This window comes from Biomphalaria glabrata, chromosome 5, assembly GCF_947242115.1.
Source record: "Biomphalaria glabrata chromosome 5, xgBioGlab47.1, whole genome shotgun sequence".
NCBI lineage: Eukaryota > Metazoa > Mollusca > Gastropoda > Planorbidae > Biomphalaria > Biomphalaria glabrata.
This window is the reverse complement of record NC_074715.1, coordinates 38,032,858-38,056,041: the sequence shown is the minus strand read 5'-3', so window position 1 is coordinate 38,056,041 and position 23,184 is coordinate 38,032,858. Positions and strand designations below refer to the sequence as shown.

At 36.0% G+C, this 23,184-nt stretch overlaps 1 protein-coding gene across 9 annotated transcripts in view; it reads left to right on the top strand.

Annotated features, from left to right (window-relative positions):
• LOC106059290 (inactive tyrosine-protein kinase transmembrane receptor ROR1-like) overlaps positions 1 to 23,184 on the top strand; it is a 348,350-nt gene that overhangs the window by 219,649 nt on the left and 105,517 nt on the right. The window contains exons 1-2 of one of the 9 annotated variants that reach the window (XM_056029421.1): positions 10,670 to 10,747; positions 14,494 to 15,017. The exons of 4 other annotated variants lie outside the window; for them this stretch is intronic. The gene's annotated coding sequence lies outside the window, so the exon portion shown is untranslated. Of the gene's footprint in view, positions 1 to 10,669; positions 11,000 to 11,036; positions 11,173 to 14,493; positions 15,018 to 23,184 lie in introns of those variants that run through there. 4 more of the 9 variants (XM_056029419.1, XM_056029420.1, XM_056029418.1 and 1 more) reach the window with 4 other exon arrangements.

Genomic DNA, 23,184 nt, shown 5'->3' with positions numbered 1-23,184 from the left:
CTCTTCTCTCTCTCTCTCTCTCTCTTCTCTCTTTCTCTCTCTCTCTCTCCCCACTCTCTCTCTGTCTCTCTCTGTCTCTCTATCAGGTAGTTATTGATACAATAATTCTTTTTAAAAAAAACGACAAAATGGAATTTAAAAAAAAAATTTAAACCTGCTGGTCAAGCGGTGGACACGGTAACACAACGAGGCGATTTAGGCCAAATTATATTACTATTTTGTCATTTCTCTCTCTCTCTCTCTCTTTCTCGCTCTTTCTCGCTCTCTCTCCCTCTCTCTCTCTCTCTTCCAGATTGTGCCTAACCAAATTGGGCCGTCCTACAATATTGTCCTACCTTCTCAAGAGGCATTCCTTTCTTACAACCTTTCCCATTGCTCTAGTTGCTATTGAGCTATACATCTCCATGTTTTCTGTGGCCTTCCGTGTGTCGTTTTCTCTTAAGCCAGTGGTTAAGACTTCATGCAAAACTACCAAATAGAAATGGATCTCTTTTTATTGTCCTGTCCTTGTGAAAAGAAATAGACATGTTTTTATTCTAATTTCTTTCGCGATATTGCGGAAAGACAGGGGCCAAATAAATTGTGTCTATAATCAATAAAATCAATGATTTTTTTAATGAGACTTTAATGAACTTTGACCCACCTTTGGCTGTTCATAAATTTGGGAAATATTCTAAAGTAATTGAGTTAATGACCATACCTGCCAGCAGACGTCAGATGTCCACCTGTTTCTCACCTGGGACCGGAAGAAGCCATCATTGAACGCTAGGCATATTAAACGTGTGCATAGGAGATGAGTGAGAACATGGATACCTGTGTCTTTGTGAGTATGTGTGTCTGTCTTTGTGAGTATGTGTGTCTGTCTTTGTGAGTATGTGTGTCTGTCTTTGTGAGTATGTGTGTTTGTCTTTGTGAGTATGTTTGTTTGTTTTTAAATTTAATAAAATACTCTGAAAGACACAAAAATAAGGCACATTCCTCGTTCCATATGCTAGGACAAATTTGTACAAATACTCCTTCTTCCCTAGTGCTATTAGAGCATACAATGGCTTGCCTGAGCTAGCCAGGAAAACCAGTGACTTGGCAGAATTTAAGTCATTGGTTAATATGCATGACTAAATGCATGAAGCGTAGGACGTAATCATCTTTTTTTTTTTGAAGTAACGTCTGTAGTATATAAGATAAGATAAGATGTGTATGTATGTTTGTGTGTGTTTGTGTGTATATACAAAAAAGTTCTTTTTCCGAATTCTGATATTAATATTTTATAAATTTAACATTTGTCTTAACATTTTGTTATGATGTTAAAAGTATTCAATGTGGCAATTTACGTCTCGAGAGACGATCTTTTTCCTTTGCAACTTCTGGTGTGACTAAAGAGGCCAATCCTTGATACACAGCTGTGATCGCAGGTTGGGCATATGTAATCACCAGGCGCCGTTGCATTTTCACCCTTCTTTCTGCTTCTGTAGTGTATGACATCTGCAATCCGTGACCCTTCCTTTATGCTCTCTCTCCATGTGGATCTATCCAGTGCCACCTCTTCCCAGCTGCTAGTGTCGATTTTGAAGAGCTTCATGTCGCGTTTGCATACATCCGTATAACGTAAAGGTGGGCGACCAGCGGCTCTCCTGCCTTCTGTTAGATCGCCATACAGAATGCCCTGTGGAAGTCGACCTACTGGCGTTCTACGGACGAGGCCAAGCCGGCCAAGGCTGCTGAAAACAGAGCGGAATTTTGATTCTTAATAAGTTCTTAATTAGTTTATTTTAGATTCTTTGAAATGAGTTCTAAAATACCTTGAGCATATATTAAAATTTTGTTTAACCTTTTCATACCTGGAGATCTGTTTTATTACAGCATATAATTATCCAGGCAAGTATCACTCAGTCGTCACGTTAACATAAACACCAAATGTTGTTAGATATTTAAAAAAAAAACAAGCAAAATATAAAAAATCATTTTTCTTTCCTAGGGAGAAGAACTCTTTCCTTTAAACTATATCTACCAATAATGTACAAGCTATTTCCCTTACTCGATATCAAACAAAATAAATGATTACCAAAAATTAATAGATTAATTGACTATTTTTGTTTATTTATTTATGTTTTGTTAGGTACAATAAATAATAGTTTTAAGTATCAACTTAATCGGAAAATGCGTGAGGGAGAAATAGCATTAACAATTATTTAAGGGGACTAAACCCAACAAATTTAACCATATAAGTGAATACTGAAGTATTTGTTTCCCTTTTTTAATTTAATTTAATTTATACAGCGCTGTTAACAAACAAACAATAAATAATTGTGTGAAGTTTCAGCTAGATCCGAGGAGGGTGGGGGAGAACTAACGTGTACACACTTTTCAACAGACACACAGAGTGAGTTGATAGAAGCTTTCTTATCAATTTATTCGAACAGTGGTCGAGAGCTTCCTTCAGAAACGATAGGTCTCAAGTTCGAATCCTGGTGAAGACTGGGACTTTCAGCTTCGGGATTCTTAGCACGTTCCTGAGTCCAGCCAACTCTGTCATTTGCTGACAAAGGTATAACCTTTGACCACATGACACCCTCCTTAACTGTAGGTCATAAATATACGTTTGGTAGTCTGCGCTTTGCATCATTTGCTACCATAGGTCGCAAGTTCTAAAAAGAGAACCTTTACTAATATTTTGTTCTAATATTTTAAATACGAAACTAAAATCCGATTGTTTGAATTAATTAAAAATAATGAGGATATTACTCTCATGTGTCAGACTGATTCCCAGCAACGGACTTAACGAAGAGCATTCCCAAACAATTGGGGAGTCATTGAACTGAATTAGAACTTTTGAAATAGAGAAAGACGCCTCGTTCAAGACGCCTCGGTCTAATCATACTTCCCAGACATAGGATTAGCGCGTCAAAGTATCAGAAGCAAGTTGTCCAGGTTTTCTCGGATATTCACTGAACTTGTATGCACGCCGAGAACTACAGGTCACGATGACATAGAGAATCTTTATTTTTTTTTATTAGATTAATTTTATTTTCTTTAACTCTATTTGTGTCGGCTGTCAAGTACAACAAAAGAAAATGTTTCGCATAAAAAAAAAAAAAAAACTGATCCTAGTTTTTAACAATTCGTTGTTAGAATTGTGTACAAGTTCCGGTTTATTTATTGTTGTCTCCCTTACATTTCTGTTTCATTAATAGTTATGGTTACATAAGCTTCTTTGCGAGCGTTTTGTTAACCCCACGTCTGCGAACAGAAGGAGAAGTGTGGTGTAGATGAAGTCAATAAAAAAATATTCAAACATAATTGAAAGTAAAAGTAAATTGTGTGATTTCTTATCATGACATTGTCAGCATTTACCACGACTCTGTATGTTTTAAAACCAGGGGAAGGGGAAGAGGAGGAATCAGGAACCAAATGGACAAATAGCTGCGAAACATTCGTTTGAAAACTTCTGTCTTGATGTTAATGTATGTAACGCATAGAATGGTCTTTTTCCGTTTCAGTTTTTGAAATGCATGCAAGACTGCAATGCAATTTATTGAACAGTTAATTCTATGGTGAATAATTAAAAATTGCAAGCTCTAATCTTTCTTCATAGAGACCAGGGCCGGTCCTAGGCCACTGCAACCTATGCGGCCGCAGTGGGCCCCGCACTTTCATAGGCCCCGCGCGAATTCTTGGTGTAATTTATTAACAAAATCCCTTTTTACTTATTATTAAAGGCTTTCTGGAATTCTCCTGAAATTGTAAAATATACAAAAAAAGTTACGAAAATCTCCTGAAAGTTATTAAAATCTTCTGAAAACCGATGCAAATCTCCTTAAAAGCAGACAAAATTGTCTAACCCTAACCCTAACACTAATCCTACTAGCAAATTAAAAAAACGGCATTGTCAGCTTTCATTTAATAAAAATGTAATATTCAAATTCCTAATTTACTTTAATAGACACTGACATACAAAAATAGAAAAAAAGCGATATTTTATTAGTCGGTAGTAAATCTGGTTTAGTGTTTCTATTTGTTTGAAATCCGACGTCAAGATCAAAATATCAAAAAAATGAAATTAATAATACAAGATCTTTTAAAGAACGTTCGGAATGTATGCCATACCATGAGATCTTTCCACTAGAGCTATCGGTCTTATTAACCGATTACAAATCTATCAATTTCAGTTTTTTGGGGAATAACTTTATTACCTGGGTTATGAGATAAGCTATTGAAATACCTGTATAAGATAAGTTTTTTTAAAATAAGATAAGTTATAATAATTTTGTGAAAATTTTATATTTTAGCTCTTTTTTTTTCAGGGTGCATATATCTATCTTTACAAATTGTTATTATATCAAAGTCCTTCCTTTAGTTGCGCGCGTGCCATAGTCTGTCACGTGGGCATCAAAACTCTAGGAGCATGCGCCAGTGTGCTCTCCACATCTGTATTGTATCAGTTGGATAACCGAATAGGGAGAGGTGGAAGGAAGAGAGACAGAGAGAGACAGAGAGAGAGAGAGAGACATAGAGAGAGCAATGGAGAGAGGAATGAAAGGCCAAAAAAAAAAGCTGTTCCGTGCATTGAGCCAACCTGTACATGCTCACCTTCAAGAGAGAGCTTTGGAGGCCCCGTGTTGATGTGAACTTTGGACCACTTGTGTTTACGTTGTTTGAAGGGCCTCAAGTGGGGTCCCATTTTCAAATTGTAACTTTGCATAGTCAAGTTTCAGGTACCCCACCCTTCCACTTGCCCACAGAGTCTTTCAAAAGCAAAAAATATTTGAGCGAAGATATATTGCTTCTTACTTACTTGCTACACGAAACGATTCGAAACTATTATCGCAGCAGAGAAACATTACAAGGTAATTTTCGAATCACTTCTTTTAAAAGCAAATGTCATGAAAACAAGGTTCTCTATTTGGTCTTTTTTTTTTTTTTTTTTTTAAATCTTTTCTGCAACTCTTTTTAGCCCACACTTTCGACACGGTCAAAGTTTAAATGATTTTTTGGACAACTTTTTATTATTCTGTCGAGCTGAAATTTCACCCCCACATAAATTCGTGCTGCATGAGAAATAGGTTTTATATTAATGTCGTAAAGACGACAAATAGATTTTATATTAATGTCGTAAAGACGACAAATAGATTTTATATTAATGTCGTAAAGACGACAAATAGGTTTTATATTAATGTCGTAAAGACGACAAATAGGTTTTATATTAATGTCGTAAAGACGACAAATAGGTTTTATATTAATGTCGTAAAGACGACAAATAGATTTTATTCAAATGTCGTAAAGACGAACTTCTTTTATTCTTATTTTTATGAAAATTATTTTTTACATTATGTAGATAAACGTGGAAAAAATTGGCGGCCATTAAATTTTCGGATCACGTAGATATTTTTTTTTATAGATCTAGATGTATATATTTAATTAGATTTAGTTTCGTAATCAGTCCAGTTAGCCAATTGTTCTCGTGGGTTCGAACACCATAATGGCCTTTTTTTTTTTTTTTTGTCATTATTTTTCAGTGCCAAAAATTTTATTTATTGTATTATATAAACATAAAGTAGGGATTGATTCTTTAAAATTATATTATCTTGCATACTTTTTAAAATGTGTTTTTCAGCTTGTTTCAAGATTTTGATACCTAGGGATGAAATTCTTTCAGTGAATGAGCTCCCTTTCTCCTGAAACTAGTGCCCCTGGAGTCACTTTGCCCCTACTGACACATTGCGCTACTGCCAGATGATCCCGCCCGGGGGACGGACAGACCAACTTCGTAGCGGAAATATAGGTGTCGCCCCTGTCTGCGCAAATGTTTTAACTACACCATCCACTCCCTTTCCTGCTCTCTCTCTCTCTCTCTCTCTCTCTCTCTCTCTCTCTCTCTCTCCTTCGTTTCTGTTTCCTTCTCTTAACCAGTTAAAGAAATGCACACGCACACATTGATATATTCACACACACACACACACACACGCACGCATTCTCGTACTCAAAAAAATAGCTACAATGTGTATGAAAATGTCTTACAGCACTCAGAGTATTTATAAATAATTCATTGTTAGTGGACACCCCCCCCCCTTTTTTTTTCTTTTCCACTGCCTCGGCTCGCACAAGGAAACATCTTTCCTCTCCCCCCCCCCCTTACGCTATTTTATGTTGTTTATTGGCAAGGACCCTAAGAGAGTCACGTAATGATGTGAGTGCTTCTCAAGCATCTAGCACCTTGGCTCAACATCTAGCACCTTAGCTCAATACTTAGCTCTTTGGCTCCACATTTTTTTTGTAAGGTTATAGATGTATTCCCGTTGGGAAAAAAAATTAAGTGTTCTTGGACAAATCAAAAAACCTATATTCATTTCGATCATTAAATTGCATTTCAAATCCTTCCCCCTAGTAGGTCTCCACTCACTCCCAGTACGTACGCCCCTTCTCTCCCTTTTTTTAAAAAGATTATTTCACCTCCCCCCCCCCCCTCCTATTTTTCTCCCTGCCCGTTTATTGTCATGTCTGCTACTTCGAACGTCTTATCGCAGCGTGACGTACGTAGGGTTACAGTAGGGTAAGGGGCGATCACCCTAAGAATAAAAATTCCTTCTAATGTCTAACGGTAGCTACCTTAGATCTACCTCCAGAAGAAGGGAGAAATGTATTTAGTCCTCTGGTCTGAACCTCGCGGTGAGCTCCAGTAATAGCGTTCAGCCGGATTATTAAGTCAGGCGTCTGAGCAGTGTGGCTATCCTGCTATTACGAAAAGTATTCAAAATGCCTGATTAATTAAGTGCAGAAATTTAAAGATGGTGTCTATTATTTAATTGCTTTTATGTAAACATTTTATTGAAAATATAAGTAGCCTGTTTGATAGAAAATTTAGTAGTACAAATTTTTTAAACAGCATTATTATGGAAAATAATAAAACTGTTTGCACAAATGTGTTAAAAATGTACTGACACATTCACTGTTATGTCAGTTTTTTTTTTTTTTTTTTGTTTTTTTTTGCTATTAATTGTGAATAGTTGTAAAAATTGTATTTTTAGGGAAAAATTGCTTACCTAGTTAATTTTCAAAATTAAACTTTTCGCCTTCAGAAAATAAAAAAATGCCGTTGCATTAGAACTTTATTAAATCATCACATCGGATTTTTAAAAATCTTTTCTAGTTTTTGAGATATAAGTAAAAGAGCAGACGGACAGACCACACCAAGGACGGACAGACCACACCAAGGACGGACAGACCACACCAAGGACAGACAGACCACACAAAGGACGGACAGACCACACAAAGGACGGACAGACCACACAAAGGGCGGACAGACCCCACAAAGGACGGACAGACCACACCAAGGACGGACAGACCCCACAAAGGGCGGACAAACCACACCAAGGACGGACAGACCACACCAAGCTAATAGCGGTTGTTCCCCATTTGAGGGCCGTCTAAAGCCACCTACAAACACACATTTCTTGAAGACAAATATATTGAAAAAATCCATAGACTTACATAACTAATTTGACGTATGGTGAAGGCTGTTTTTTGTTTTGAGTTAAAATAAAATTGTTTGTTTGTTTGTTTAAATCTAAGACTACATCCGTTAAACAGTTCGTGTTTTTAACCTTGTCAGTAATAAACGAGACGCTAATCGATCGTGTAAATGCGATCTTAATGCAAGAGCACTTGTGAACGCCATTTAAATAACATGTCCAATCTATTTAATTTTTTAATTTTTTACAATTTCTTACGGAGTTTGTTGTCAATTATGTTGATTTCTTAATGAGATGGTTGTCAATCACCTTGATTTTTTTTTTAGGTCTAGAACTACGACTACTTCCGGGTGGAAAAAAAGCTAGCGTGTGTGCCCGCCAAAACAAACAAACAACTACTTTATATATACACTAGACATATGTTACCCGCGACCCGCGGGTCTTTATTTGCGCATTACTGTCGATATAGTCACTGAGAGTGTTTTGTAAACAATTAAACGAAATAATAATGAAATAAGTAAAGCGAATGTGTCAATGTAAAAATAGTGTGAATGAAGCTATCAAATCAAAATAGCTAATAGGCTTAAATCCATTTTTTTCAAATTAAAACATTTGCTTGTAGGCCTACATATATTTGATTAAAATTTGAGATGAATAGACTTAATTTTGTATGTTCATGTGTATAAAGTATAAAGTAGATCTTGAGGTAGACATAGATCTAAGTTAAAAATTATGTGCTGCGCATGCGTGAACTTTTTTTCATGAATGAATATAGGCCTATCTCAACACGGCTACGCAGCTTTAGTGAACAGCGAACGAATGTATTAAAAATACTTTAGAAAAACAAATTTGAATGTTAATTTAATTAAAATATGAAATGAATGGACAATAATTAGTATGTTTATGTGTTAAAGCATAAAACTATCTTTATCATCTTAGAGTTCAATAAGAAATTTAGACCTAGGCCTAGGAATAGACTCTGTAGAGTGATGTGTTAATCACTGTTAATGTGTAACCATTTGGTAATGTCTAATGAAAGGATGTTCGCCAGACATTACCCGCGGCCTGCGTGTCTAAGTTTGTGTTTACTAATATAGTGGATTGGATTTAGATGTATGTTAAACTTAACTAATGATTCTTTCAAGTTTTTTCTCTTTCGCTACGAAAATAAAATTAGTTTTGTGAAAATGGGATTACCCGAAGCCGATACATTCATATCTATTAAAAACGAAAAGAGCGATAGCTTTGTCAAATGAATGGGATTATAAAGTGAACAATTAAACGAAATAATTTTTAGTACGCGATTCATGAATGAATATAGATCTAGGCCTATCTCAACTCGACTTCGCAGCTTTAGCAAACAGCGAACGAATGTATTAAAAATGCTGTAGAAAACCAAATTTGAATGTTAATTTGATTAAAATATGAAATGAATGGACAATAATTAATATGTTAATGTGTTAAAGTATAAATCTTGCAAAGAGAAGTTTTATCATCTTAGAGTTGAATTGTTGTTTTAGATCTAGGGATGGGATTATAAAGTAAACAATTAAACGAATTAATATTTAGTACGCGATTCATTACGGTATTGTCTAATGAAAGAATGTTCGTCAGGAAATCTGTAGTCACAGATATAAGGAACTGATTAATGTAAAAAATGCTTTTGAAACACAAAATTGAAGGTTAATTTTATTATATAATGAAATCAAAGGATCTTCTTTTGTCTTTTCATGTGTCAAAGTAAAAAACTATCTGCGCAAAGTGTATTTCTTAAAATTAGATCTAGGTCTAAATCCTTTCTATCTTTTCTAATGTCAACATTGTAGACATGGCCTAGATCCATAAAATACTATAGCTGTAATAGAGTCGGACAACTTTATTTTTTTTGAGGGTCTTACATTTGTTTTAGGGCTACAATACATTCACTAAGGTCTAAGTTGGTACCCAAGGAACATTCCTGCCTAGTTTTATCAAGATTGGTCAAGCGGTTTTGATGTTTATAAGTAACATACATACATACATACATACATACATACATACATACATACATACATACCCCTCACATTCTACTTTATAATATAGATTTAAACACTACCAATTATTTTGTACATGGATGTTCTTTGAGAATTAATTACAAATATAATGAACTGCTTTAAGCACTTAATTTCCATCCATCCAACTCTCCATGTGGTGCTACAGCAAATAAAGAGCCATGGTCTCTGTTCGTTTTTTCCATTCAAATCTCTTCTGAACTTTCGCTGAGTGTTGCCTCTACCAAACTCTACATCAGTGTTTCCCAAACTGTGTTCCACGGAACCCTAGTGTTCCGCGAGGCCTGAATAGGTGTTCAACGAACTGCTGGAATAATTATCTAGTAGGCTGAATTAATCTCTCTAAAAAAATAAGCAAAATGATTCGCTAAATACTCAGAATATGCGAAGTGTTTCATTATGGAAAAAGTGTTAACACTGGTCTACATCATTCTGTCATCGTAGTTCTGATCAGTCTTTGGGGCGGCAGTCATTTTAACAAGTGGCTTTTGGGGCGACAGCCAGTGTAACAAGTGGCTATTGGGGCGGCAGCGAGTGTAACAATTGGCTATTGGGCCAGTGTAACAAGTGGCTATCGTCATGAAACATTTTAGTCCAAATCTCCAAGTTTTATTCTTTTTCCTGTGGGTGGTAAACTGTGTTATATAACTCGCTATTTTTCATCACCTAGACATTAATGCTAATTAATTATTTAAATTAGGATTAACCTTCAGTTTACACACCATTATTTTGTGGGTGTACTGGAATATTTGACCAGAAGTCACTCCCATCTTGTTTACGCTGAATCTATCGGCTAGTATCTTTGATGGACGGGACGTTACAGGCTGTGTGTAAATAAGAATACGTCCTTGTGTTGGTTCAGAGGTGACGCCACGTCTTACAGCGATGTTGTATTAGTTCAAGTGTAAGCTGGTGTCGGGCTCGCTGATCGTATTTCACCTCTGGCTCGTGCCGCTCAGATAGCACTCTCGCCCCTGGAAGTATCGTGCAGAGAAGGAAGGCCCCTCGCGAGTGACGTCTTCTAAACGTCGCTGCCCCGCTAACTTTCGTGCGACTCGTGAAACGGAGCGGGGGTAAAATCGGGGGAGAGGGGGGCCTAGAAAGAGGGATGGGTGGGCCTCTTCTCTTAACAGCGCGGGTCGGAGATTCATACCTGTCCCGATCGGAGCAACGAGGAAAAAAATTTGAAGGAGGCAGGAAAGAGTGCGAGAGGGCGCCGCCTGCAAGCGGGTAATTACCACCGGATTGTTCACTCGTGCAATAATAGAAATATTATCACATTACTCTGAGACGGGCGCTCATTTCACCGTTATGTGTCCACGTGGGAGAAGAGTCTGGATTTCCGATCACTGGATTGGTCAGTTGGATATTTGGTGGATATATAACTTCCGCTTTTGTGGATATCTCTATTATTAAGGTCTACATAATTCAGAGTTGGCAACTGGTTGCGTTTTCAATTCGAATCATTGCGTTGCATATAAGGTTTAGATCTTTACAATGATCGTTTATAGTATTGGCTTTTTTTTTTTGTTTAGTTTAAATTCTGTTTGGTTTTACAGTTGAGATTTTATAACAAGAAAGTAGATCTGTGTGTTTGAATTTCACGAACAGATAGAACTGAATGGTGGATATGACATAGCTGAACTGTGACATCAGTAGGCCTATAATTGGATAGTGGATATAATATAACCGAATAGTGTATATAGACGTTGTGAATTGAATTTTGTTATTGATAGGCACGTAACAACCCATTAGTGAATACGCCACTGTAGTGAATGATACTCTCATACTTTATGAAGTGACTTTGTTTAATATAGTTATTTATTTTAGTTGTCTGCAAAGAAAAGGTCATATACGTTTAGGCGTGAACAATTTCCTTAAAGACATAAATTACATCGTGACACGGATCACAAAAAAACAAATAGACACACACACACACATCTTTTTTGTTTCTTTGGCAAATCGTTGAACGAAATGTAACTTACTGATGTAAATTTCGCATGTAATGCTAAAAAGAAACAGGGGTATAAATATAGGCCTATGTTTCGTAAGCTATAGTATACATTGTTTGCTCTAATCATGTACTGTTTTTTTGTAATGCACAATTGTAAAACAAATTTCCTCACGGATCATTATTATTATTATTATTATTATTATTATTATTATTATTATTATTATTATTAAGAAAAACACGATCAAAATTATCTTTTTAAATTGATTTTCGATCCTGTTATTGTCTCTGTAGCTTTACATCATTCTCGAACCAACAATCACTTGGTTTAAATATTTATTTACACTGCAAACTATCGACTTATTGCTAAACAAAATTGTAAAGTTGAATTCTAGAGCGTTATTTTCCCAATTCGTCCATTTAGTCAACATGATTTTAAATATTCCAATGTATTCAGAATGCGTGTAACATTTAAAGAGGTTCTCTCACTGTAGATATGAGGTTTAAAACCCAAACTCGGTCTCAACAATAAAAACAAATCATAAAAATGTCAGCCCTAGTTGACGACAAGCAAGTGGAGTTACTTTCCAAAGATGGTTGAACAGAAAACTGTGTCGGCAGATTTATTGACGTCTGTTACTACATAACTGACTTTTCAAACCTTGTTTCCGGAGGACGAGACAGTGGCATTGTTAAGTCAAACACGGATATAGTACACACTAAGATAAATGAATATCTACCCCTTTCTTTCCTTAGTTCAAATTTAAAACTTACACATGTTGACTTACTAGTGACTTTTGAACTAGATCTAGGCTGCCAGGTTACCTTCTTCAAGGCATCTTGTTCATGTTAATATAGACCTAGATCTGTGAGTCTAGTTATAAAAATAAATATATAGTCTAGACATCTTGTTCATGTTGATATAGACCTAGATCTGTGAGTCTAGTTATAAAAATAAATATATAGTCTAGGCATCTTGTTCATGTTAATATAGACCTAGATATAGTCTAGTTATAAAAATAAATATATAGTCTAGGCATCTTGTTCATGTTAATATAGACCTAGATCTGTGAGTCTAGTTATAAAAATAAATATATAGTCTAGACATCTTGTTCATGTTGATATAGACCTAGATCTGTGAGTCTAGTTATAAAAATAAATATATAGTCTAGGCATCTTGTTCATGCTGATATAGACCTAGATATAGTCTAGTTATAAAAATAAATATATAGTCTAGGCATCTTGTTCATGTTAATATAGACCTAGATCTGTGAGTCTAGTTATAAAAATAAATATATAGTCTAGACATCTTGTTCATGTTGATATAGACCTAGATCTGTGAGTCTAGTTATAAAAATAAATATATAGTCTAGACATCTTGTTCATGTTGATATAGACCTAGATCTGTGAGTCTAGTTATAAAAATAAATATATAGTCTAGGCATCTTGTTCATGTTAATATAGACCTAGATCTGTGAGTCTAGTTATAAAAATAAATATATAGTCTAGGCATCTTGTTCATGCTGATATAGACCTAGATATAGTCTAGTTATAAAAATAAATATATAGTCTAGGCATCTTGTTCATGTTAATATAGACCTAGATCTGTGAGTCTAGTTATAAAAATAAATATATAGTCAAGACATCTTGTTCATGTTGATATAGATCTACATCTATTTTTATTAATTTGTTGTTGTTGTTGTGTAATTCAAAATATCACCGAAAAAACAATTAAAGGCTATTTTTAGTTAAATTTTACACCATTCAGTGTTGCGGGGCTCTTGGGCTACTAGAGTGCAGTGTGGACAGCACAAAGGCATTACTTTTCCCAGATAGAGCTAAAAAGGAAAATGGCGCACTACTAAAATGTGTTTTCTTAAATATTTTAAATTCTGTTTTGTTGTTTTCTTGTCATTTGAAATAATCTTACTGTTCGGAATGTTTTATTTCAAACAAGAATACTCTTGTCTGACGTCACAGTTGACATCGCCAGACATTATTTCATCTGTCAACAATTTTAATGAGGTCCCGAACCGACAAATTACATACAAACCAGTTTTCTGATATTTTTATTCTTTTTTTGCTTCTTCGTTTCCTTGTACACGACAACTGCGTTCCCCAGTATCTGATGCTCTGGATAATATCCAGAATGGATACAGAAAAAAATAAAACAATTACGAAAGATTTCAGTTTTTCATAAATGTAATTGATTTTTGTTGCAAAAAAAAACAACAAAAAAATTCCTTAGGGATTCGGGATATCAGTTTTAATTTTGATTTGTATTCTTTATAAATAATATCAAATAAAAAGGTGTATATATATTTTTTAAATATTACATTTTAAAATATTACTTCAGTCAAAAATCTAACTTCTGACTCCATCCAATGAAGTAGCCAAGTGGTAATAGTAGCCTGTGTGGCAGAATGTTTGACAAGTGTGCGTACACCTCGCCTAATGGTTGGTTTGTTTGGTGTTAGATTGAAAGTCTAATGTTTGTTGGAAACTCCCATCAGTTAGTTAGAACTTAATCATTTAAATTTTTAATCAGTTGTAATTAGACAAAATATCAGCAACTATACTGTACTGTTATCTAGCACCGTAAATGCCAAATGTTTCTTTTAAACGTAAATACTAATCATTTCAACTTTCTGGTGCCTGGATTGTGTGAAATAATGTTTCCGGGCAAGACCTTCGGGTTCACATAATGCATTGAGAATTTTGGGGAGGAAGGGGGGTGGGGTGGTTGTGTTAACGCTACTGTCCTCAAGCGGTTCAATCTGTTGTATATCAATCTTTAGAACACGGGGTTTAAAGTGGACTGAACTATTCCTTGCTTGTAGGTCTATTGTAGAGCTATAAATCTATTAAGGGGCGATAAACAGGTAGCACACCGTTGAAAGAGGGAGAGAAATCTGTTGATTCTTTTTATTGTCGATAAGTGGATTCCCGTGGTTTCCAAGGATCCTGTAGTGTCATTTTATTTCATTTCTTTATTCTGTGGAAATATGTTTGTCCTTTCTTGTAGAGGCCCCGAAGACTTGACCGGATAGCATTCCAGGACACGTTGTATATTGATCAAAGTCTGTTTTTCATACAAAGCCAACATTTTGTTCATATTGATTTGTTGTTCTGTGATCATCCTATGTGTTAAGGTCGGCTAACTTCTTATCCCCACTGCCGGACAGCGACTAAAAAGTAAACAACAAAAACGTCCCATTCAAACACCCTCGTGTCATGGCCGAAGCAGGGTGTGACAGAGTGCAGTGACAAGTGTCCGTCAACCAGTTGTCACAACTTGAAGGCGGTCAACTGTTTGAGCTGCTTTAAATAGTCTCCTCGGTTCGTCGTTCAGCTCGCCACGAAAAGGGCCAAGGGTCAATCAGAGGCCCTAACCCTTGACCTCACATTACCGGACACACTGGCGTGCACGATATCCTGGCGTCATGTCTATCACGGATGGGTGTCTTACCTGTGGATTATACAGGTGTCCTACCTGTGGATTATACCTGTGGTCGCGGATGAATACGATTTCGAAAAAAACGATTGGTGGTAAGTAACTAATGTCTTAACTCCTTTAAGTTTCAATGTCCTGTTGTCCTAACTCCTTTAAGTTTCAATGTCCTGTTGTCCTAAATTCTTTACGTTATATTTTTTTACACATCGATTCCAAAAGTTTGTTTCAAAACTAAACTGAAAATCTAGTTTTTATTTTTACATATATTAAATATAACACAAAAGCAGTAACCTTAACCCCAACCTTTTTCTCTTACTTTTCCTTGGACTCTCATGGACCTATACTCTCATGGATCTTTACTCTCATGGACCTGTACTCTCATGGACCTTTACTCTCATGGACCTATACTCTCATGGACCTATACTCTCATGGACCTGTACTCTCATGGACCTGTACTCTCATGGACCTATACTCTCATGGACCTATACTCTCATGGACCTGTACTCTCATGGACCTGTACTCTCCCTAAATACACACAAAGTGAGAAGGTAGAAGAAATCTATCTCTGTTCTCTCACTATCTATGGCCCAGAAAATTCAAATGTATTGTTCCCCTTGCTGTTCGGAAAACGATTTAAATGAATCTAATTTCGATTATAGTACAATCTCTTAACTTAAGAAACAATCTGGATGCTCTGGCTGCCCTACTGGTGACAGACTTCTACACCCTTAACATTCACTCTTTCCTTGCTTTATTTCCACAGCACACAAGTCACTCTATTCCCTAACATTAAAACGTGAAGGACGCTACAGAAATACTCATGTTATTGGAATACATTGAGTTTAAATTACTGTCCACTTTCGTTCCTTACATTTCTTTTGAGCTTTTTCCATTCTTTTTCTAAAACAAAGGAAAATTTTAAAAAAAAAGCTAAAGATGTAACTTTTTATTTCTCCACCTCATTCCATCCATCTTAAAGGGAGTTCTAATCTTCAATGCCTCGTTAACGACACGAGAGTAGGGCTGCGAGTGAACTCAACGAGGCTAAGAAAAAAAAATGTGAGAACGAAGCAAGGCACAAGAGAGAAAGAGAGAGAAAGAGAGAGAGATGACTTGTATCAATCATTTCATATTTAATTAAATTTGCTATATTCAGAAAACGTCATCACAAAAATAACAATTATTAGTATCAAAAATAATTGTCACAATATAAAGCAATAGTCATCAGATTAAAACGAAGAATGTTCAACAAAATCTTTGCGACTGAGTTACTAATATATATATATTATATATATTGTTTTTTTTTTTGTTTCCATTAATAAATTTGATTCATTCTCTTTAGTACACATTTTTAATTGTTAAATCACTGATTCTTTGAGTCGATCACAACATGGTAGCCAGTATATAGGCGTAATTGATATGCCCACTCACAATATTTGCTCATTGCTAATAAAAATCATTTAAGCTATTCAACATCATTACAGACATCTAAAATACGAGTCTACATATTAATTAGAATATTATTTTATTTCATTATCTGTAATTATAAAATAAATTGCAGAACAAAAAAAAAAGAATCACGTTATATAAAAATACTAACAACTTTAAAAAATAATAAAAGATTGCTGCAAATAGAATGAATGTTTATAGGACACCTTCCAGCTGTTCAGTAATTATCATTTTATAAATCATCTATTGATGTTATTTGTTATACAGACTAATGCTGGTAGTGTTACCAACTGGAAATTAGTCAGTATCGAAAGATAATTGGTAACCCTTTTCTTAATCAGATACACTCTTCCATCTGAATCACCTGTGCGTCCATCTGCATGTAGAGCTCTGTCCATCTCTCTCTCTCTAATATCTATCTCTGTCTCTCTCTAATATCTATCTCTGTCTCTCTCTCTCTAATATCTATCTCTGTCTCTCTGTCTCTCTCTCTCTCTCTCTAATATCTATCTGTCTCTCTCTTCCTATAATGTAGAGAAAAAAATATTACTTTCCTTGTATTTAACGTTTATTATTAATTTATTAGTAGTTAACAGTTAGGTAATCCATCACTGAGTACCGGCACCTATGATTTTTTTAAAAAAAGCACTGTGTATATATAACCCCACTATATCCACTCCTAACCAATCCATCCTGACAGTCTGTTGTTATCCATTCTGTTTGCTTTGATCTAGTCTTACAGGTCTTTGATTAATATGTAATATTTCTTCGTTCTCTTTGTTTCGGAAACTTATCAAATCAATACATCAGTGGATGATGTTTTTAATTTTTTTTAGAATTAGTTATCACTTTTATTAAGTTGAAAGGATTAACTGGAGTCCGTGTATTTTTGACTATGAATTAACCACACGATATTTATGAATGATTCTGTGAATTAGCCTGACTCCATGTATGACTGTGTGAATTAGCCTGACTCCATGTATGACTGTGTGAATTAGCCTGACTCTATGAATGATTCTGTGAATTAGTCTGACTCCATGTAGGACTGTATGGATATAGTTTATGAGCTTCTGTTCTATGGCACTCTAGACATGGAAGTGTAAGCTAATATAGAAGATGTTTCCGGGTTGCTATTTTTACCCTACTCTTTTTTTTTTCTCTTCTCTGTCTCTGTCTCTTTCTTTCTCTCTTTCTTTCATTCGCTCTCTCACTCTCTTCTATCTCGCCTTGTCCTTTTTAAATTATTATTTTCTATTCCACATCCAATGTCTTTGGGTTTTCTCCCTTGTTTATATCTCTTTTTTTCTCTTTTTTTTCCCTCCATTCCCTTCCCTCACGTTCTCTTTAACTTCCCCTCCCTCCCTCCCTCTCTCTCCCTCTCTCTCTCTCTCTCTCTCTCTCTCTCTCTGCATCTTTCTCTGTCTCTGTCTCTCTCTCCCTTTCTCTGTCACTAATAGACTGGCCGTATAAGTTAATAGATTGAAGACAGAAGTACCTGGACCACGACACCCACCTGTTATACATCATAATAATCACGACATTCATACGTTTTTTTAATGTCGTCTGCTGTGTCAAAGTGTAGGGGAGGATAAGGCGGAAGAGGGGTGGAGCACCCAATCCTATTATGCGTGCTAGTGAGAGAGAGAGAGAGAGAGAAGGGGAGATTGAAACTATAAGACTTACGTGGATAATTTTTAAAAAATGCATAAATAACTTTGTTTATTTGACATTCTGTTTGTTTATTTTACATTTTGTTTGTTTATTTTACATTCTGTTTGTTTCTTTTACATTCTGTTTGTTTATTTTACATTTTGTTTGTTTATTTTTCATTCTGTTTGTTTCTTTTACATTCTGTTTGTTTATTTTACATTCTGTTTGTTTATTTTACATTTTGTTTGTTTATTTTACATTCTGTTTGTTTATTTTACATTTTGTTTGTTTATTTTACATTCGGTTTGTTTCTTTTACATTCTGTTTGTTTATTTCTCCAAACACAACGAAAACAAAGTTCTGGTCTAAGACTGCTACAACTTTTATGTTGATTGTAACTTGCCAGATTCAATGCATAGCAACCGTTTTTTTTACTAGCTCTAAATGTCTTTTTTTCACAATACTGTAGTTGTGGTGTGCCTTATGGTTTGTGGGTTCTGTTGACTTCCTGTTTCAACCGTTGCCGTGGCAATGAATGATGCACTTCCGCTTAGAGACGCTTAACTGACTTCATTTTGTCTCATATTTGTTTGCCTTCTTTTTATTTATTTATTTTAATGAAAAACTTAGTATTGATGTATTTGTTAATTATTCTTATCATTAAGACTTTTTACTGAGACTTAGACATGACCATTGATAGAAATTGGCATAGGTAGAAATACGTCAATGTTAATACAAGTATATGTACTTCTTTTTTTGTTTTGTTTGCATACACTACTTACGTACAAAATAGTCTAGTTATTCAGTTCCAAGAGTCGGTGAGTTTGAAAGATCAAATCTGGTGTGTTGTCTGGTGTGTTGTCTTTAAACTGGAGGGAATGTTTGAACGTGAAAACAATGTTGATTCAAATCTTACGTGTTTTTTTTCCTACAGTCATACCCCCTCCTCTTTCGATGACAGCTAAACCAAAGCGGGTCTCTGGTCTCCTTAGCCTCCTGTTTACCCCACCCACCTCCGGTTCTTCATACTCCCTTACTCACATCAAAGCATGGCGCTGACTCCAGACGTGTGCAGACTAGTGCCACGTTGTTCTTTTTTACAATTCGGTTGACGTCTGCCGGCTGACCTTGAACTATTCACTTGACCTTTCTAACAAAACGTTACAGCATTTGGGTTCATTCTGTTTTTTTTGGTGGTCTTTTGGAACTCTGTATTGTCGTCTGTGTTTTAGTCTGTAGTGTAGCAGGAAACGTTTTCTCTAGTTTAAGTCTGTCTTGTAGTTGATTCTTGAGCCAAACGAAGCATGCCGATTTCTGGAGATGTATTTAGGTACGAACACATTCACTCCAGTATCCTACGTAACAGTCTTTCCCTCTGTCCATACGACCTTATTCTGAATATGCTGCTCGATGCTTTTCTTTGAACATAGGACAAAATTTCGTAACTCGTTGCTACTAGTGTCTTTATATCGTGGACATTTGTTATATCTCTGAGTTTGTTTTTTTTATGCTTGTCTGTCTCTCTCTTACTGAAACTCCACGAAACAATTACTCCTTCATTAGTCTCCCCCATCAAGACCCTACTCTCTGAACTCTTCTCTAGTCCCGGATCGTGCACTTGGATACACTCTAAGCGGAACTCTAGACAGACTCATACAGGCTGGGTTTTTTGTTGTTTTTTTTTTTGGCCTGCTCTACACACGACTTGGGGGCTAATTTCTTGGGCACAATTTTTTTTCTCACCTTTAAAAAAAAAAAAAAAAAAAAAAGAATTGATTGTATGCTGAGACTGTAACGATTTTAGTGAACTAAAAAGGAGAAAGGTTGGGGGGGGGGAGTGTTTTAAAAGGAAATAAAAGTGAACTGAACGCACGTGATCACTGACCTATATCTACATATTGCTTACTAGTTTTCGAATTGTGAAATGATCACACAATCTTTAACAAAAAGGAACAAAATCCATTCAAATTGGACATACACTTAAATACTTCGTTAAAAGAACATTGAATGACAGATCCATTGGTCCCACTGGTCAGTAGGCTTCATACAAATTTACAATTATTGACAATAACAACATTTTTCTTTTGTTTTGTTTTTTTAAGCATGAAGAATATTTTTATGTTAGGGCAGCATTCACTGATTGTCCTTGACATTGGCGGCTTACCAGGCAGATTTGTCAAATGAAAACCGCCACAAATGTTCCTTTCAATGTAGGCTATTGTTTATGTAACTATAGAATCAAATTGAGCTTAATATTAATGAAGTTTTCACTTTGAGAATGAGACACTCGACTGACTGTTACAGTGAAGGTTGATTTCATTACACATACAAGTAAAACAACATTTCGAGACACAACAGTAAGAGTCCAATATAACTAAAAATAACCAAGGGAAATATAATACGCAGGAATCTTCTGGTTCTTCCATGTCTATTGGAGAATCTAATTTTAGAGAGTGTGAAAAATACAAAGGAAGACAATAAGCGGGGTCAGTCAATAAGTTTCAAGCTTGATACTAAGTCTGCTTTTGTGAATCTATTGTTAAAGCTATATTGTATGTTAATTGTGTTGTTCCAACTATTTATTATTTCTACTAGAAGGATTAAATATTTTATTTTCGTAAATAGGAATTCAAAGCTCCCCGGCATACAATGGGATATTGGGTCATTGAAAAACTACTTCAATATGAAGTAGTACACACAATTTTGTGATTCAGGACCTATCAATGTCATTGCTAAATTAATTCAAGTATCGACCTTAGTCTCAACTATCCAGTTCTTTCCAAGTGCATGTCGACATTAGCTAAACCATTTGTTATTCGAAAATCTGATTGTCATGTGGTAATTATGCGGCAGGGTTAGTATGACATAATATGATAACATATTACATTGTGCCAAATTAAGCCTGAAAGCGGGGGAGGGGGGAGTTCCCTTTGTTTTCTGGGGAAAGTGTGTATTAACATGTCAACAACGGGAAATAAGCATTAAAAATATGTTTCTGAATGTTTAATTATCTCCCATCACACTTTTTTTTTTCTCAATTAAACCTTCATCGTCTGGCGTTTTGAATTATAGAAGATATCGATTTCTTAAACTATAATTTATTCTGTTTTATTTTGTATGTTTCTTGCTGTAGTGGTGGCTGCTATTGTACATGGTTTTAATTCTGTTGCTGCTGAAATTCGTTTGTCATGTAAATAATAAGTCTTCTATGATGTGCACTTTTAGAGCAGGGACTTTAGTTGTGCACTTTAAGAGCAGGGACTTCAGATGTTCTATGCACTCAAAAGAGCAGGGACTTTAGTTGTGCACTTCAAGAGCAGGGACTTTAGTTGTGCACTTCAAGAGCAGGGACTTCACTTGTGCACTTCACGAGCAGGGACTTCAGTTGTGCACGTCACGATCAGAAACCTCAGATGTGCAATGTCAACTCGCACGAGACAAGGTTAAGAATGATGTTATTATTCCAGCAGACGTGAACATGTTCGGGATGTCATCATTACAAATATCATTATTTAAATAAGTTAACCCGGTAAACATGTCCCAGGCCAACATGTTCAACCTTCCCGCTCCCCCACCCCCAAACAATCCTACTCTCTATCATGATGCCACTTTCTTACAGTCACTTCAATCCTTGTGTAATCTTCTGCTGCAGGCACTAATAGACAACCCCACCATCATTCCGACAACCCTGAAGAACTCAACCCCTCCCCCCCCCCCCTCCCGCCAAGTATCTCTGCTAATTAAACAGAAGGAAAGAGAGAAACTAAGGCATTGTACTTTCAGCTAGGACTGTACCAGAGTGAGTAGCTCATGACGACTTAGGAGAATGCAATACTAATGGGCGAGTTAAGTGAGTGAAAGAAAAACGAGAAAGACAGACTGAGAGAAAGAGGAGGAGAGAGAGAGAGAGAGAGCGAAAGGATTAAAGAGAAAGACATAAACACGAGGAAAAGAAAACTTTAAAAAAGTGCAACACAGTGTTAGACAATAGGTAGAAAGAGAGAGAGAGGGAGAAAGAGAGAGAGAGAGAGAGGGAGAGAGAGAGAGAGAGGGAGAGAGAGAGTAAGAGAGAGAGAGACAGAGAGAGAGACAGACAGACAGAGAGAGAGAGAGAGAGAGAGAGGGAGAGAGAGAGAGGCAGAGAGAGAGAGAGAGGGAGAGAGAGAGAGAGTGAGAGAGAGAGTGTGAGAGAGAGTAAGAGAGAGAGACAGAGAGAGAGACAGACAGAGAGAGAGAGATAGAGAGGGAGAGAGAGAGAGGGAGAGAGAGAGTGAAAGAGAGAGAGCGAGAGAGAGAGACAGAGAGACAGATTCTAATATCAACAGAGGAGAGAAAATTCAGAAAAAGAGAGAAAGTAAAATTAAGACATTTTGTGTGTGTGTGAACACGCCACATCTCCCAGCAGTTCTCGTGCTTATCAGAGAGGCCTCCAACCAATAACGAACCCCAAAATGATCCTTAATGATTTCTAGTCCCACCAGCAACAATTAAGAAAAATTAGATACATTCTGTTTAACGCACACACACACACACATCTTATTTAAAGTCTCTGGTCTCAGTTCAAGTGCCGCCTCTGTGTGTGTAAATGTTTGTCGTCTCGGCCACGTCTGCAACTCGTTAAAGTGAAGATACCAGGCCAGGATTAAACTACCTGCAAGTGGAAACGTCTCTGACGCTCAGGTCCAAGTCTGCACAGAATTTAATTGCCACTAATTTCTGGCTGTGAAAACAAGAATATGTAATCCCCCCCCCCCTTTTTTTTTTCTTTTTTTACTTTGACCTTCAGTCCTCTCATCCGTGACACATTTCTTGCTTTTATTCTGTACACAACATTGTCTAGTATTATGCAACAACATAATGATGTTTTTAGTGAAATGTACATCTAGATTCTAGAATACTAGCGAACTACAAGGCGCAGCCCGTCTTGATTCTAAATGCAAAAACAAATGAACAAACTTTCATCAATGCCTCCTTTCGGATTTTATTTCTTGTAGATGAAATGAGAGCAGAAGTTCATTCTTTTGTTTTACGACTTCATTCCCCGTCACGTGACTCAACGACTGGTCAATAAAAAAAAAAAACAGGGCTGACCATTGACCAGTACATCAGACACGTATGATGTACATACGTTTACTTAACAGATGACTTCAAGTAGAACAAACT